The 1,763-nt window shown below is 26.3% G+C and overlaps 1 long non-coding RNA gene across 1 annotated transcript; it reads left to right on the top strand.

Annotated features, from left to right (window-relative positions):
* The first annotated feature begins 489 nt into the window (after nt 1-489).
* LOC109222227 lies at nt 490-1,295 on the top strand. Its single transcript, XR_002067374.1, has 2 exons — nt 490-594; nt 1,048-1,295. It is a non-coding gene; the product is annotated as an uncharacterized LOC109222227 (long non-coding RNA).
* Nucleotides 1,296-1,763: the final 468 nt, after the last annotated feature.

The following is a 1,763-nucleotide window of genomic DNA, read 5'->3' as shown; positions in this document are numbered from 1 at the left end:
TTACAATTAATAACTTAATAATTATCATAATTTGAATTAAACATTTTATGAGTAATTCCATAAAATTGAAATAGGAGCACATGACAAAGCTAATAATATCATAATTTTATTAGTATTACTAAATGTGAGTTTTAGTTATAATTTGTTAATTAACTATGTAAATAAAGTCATCGCTAAACTTTCCGACTTAATCTTTTGTTGCAATTAATAATTAGTTTTTGATATTTTCCTTTATATATTGGATTATATGATTCTTGACAACTATATTTCTCTGAATCTTATTTTTCACAAAAATAATTATTTTTTCTATTTAGTTTAATATAAATTATATTTTAATAATATTTTAGCTGTTATAAGTATCTTTTAGCAATACTTGTTACTACATTTATTTATACTTATAGTATTTGTATATTAAAAGTAAAGAAGGTAAAAATATGTATAAATATAACAAGAAAAGGATCCAATTTACCAAGCCTCAAGTCCCAAAAACATAAGCCCTAACGTTATTGCGCTCTCCAGCCGCCACACCCTTCCCCATCTTCTGCACTTACCTCGTCAACACATTTGAATGCGAAAGAAGTACAAAGGCTCAATGTAAATCTCACTCTTTGTAACTTTCTATAATCTGTATTTTTTTGGGGGGTCATTTCTTTGTTCCTCTTTATTGTTTTCAATATGTATTTCATACTTTGTCATTTGAAACTTATGTTTGATTTGGTAGAAGCATCTTTATTCTTTTTCTTAGTTAATTGGGAAGAGAAAAGTTTGAATCTTTATGCTCATTGTTAGATTGGTATATCATAAAAATTAATTTTCAGTCGATTATTTTGACTAAATTTTTTATTTCTTACTTGAATGAACTCTTGCTAGTTTTTTGGCATGCTGTTGTTCATGTTAATATTAGGTTTCCTGCCTCATGTTTCATTGTTATGAATCTATTATTTTTCATTGAAATGATAAGTATAATACACATACTTATTCCTTAATATATATACAATCAGTTGTTTTGTATTTTCTGATGTTAATTTATTTTATTAAAATTTACAGGCAAATATGTGGAATCATAGAGTATCATTTACAAGCTATGACTGATGATGATCAAACTAAGGTGCAATTGAAGATAATGGCAAAAGAGGAAGGAGAAGATTGTATGGCTTTGGGTCTCAAGCAAGATTTCTAGTACTATAATTAGTGTCATATAAGAATTATGCATTGTAAATTTCTTAAAGTTTAAATATAATTATCTGTAACTTGAAAACTGTTTTAGAATCTAAATTTTTGGATTCTTTGTTACATTATAAAATTTCTTGTGACTAACGATGCTTGTGGAAAATTCTCAAATTTGTAACAATGCACTTTTTAATTTGTATCTAATTATACACGTATAAATAATTGCACGTATAATATTCGTAGCTAATGAAGAAAATCTTTAGCTATAATTGGATATATTTCATAGCAAAAAGAATGGCTTCTTAGCTACTAACGAAAATGTTTGTGGCAAATACTTTAATTTGTATCTATAAAATTTTAAATCGTAGCTAAATATAAATACTATTGCCACGAGACTAAACTATAAAAATAGCCACAAAATTTGAATTTTCACGGCAACCAAATCAAATCTTTTGCCACAGAAGAACACCTTGTGGCTACAGACTGCTACAGATTTATTTGTCATGGCAAAAAAATTTTTTTTTTTTGCTATAAGTATATATTTTGTGACAAAAAGGCATTATGAATACAGTTACAACACAGAAATTTCGTAG

The sequence above is a fragment of the Nicotiana attenuata genome, unplaced genomic scaffold (assembly GCF_001879085.1).
Source record: "Nicotiana attenuata strain UT unplaced genomic scaffold, NIATTr2, whole genome shotgun sequence".
NCBI classification, from domain to species: domain Eukaryota; kingdom Viridiplantae; phylum Streptophyta; class Magnoliopsida; order Solanales; family Solanaceae; genus Nicotiana; species Nicotiana attenuata.
The sequence above is the reverse complement of the archived record's forward strand: the minus strand, read 5'-3'. Positions and strand labels throughout refer to the sequence as shown.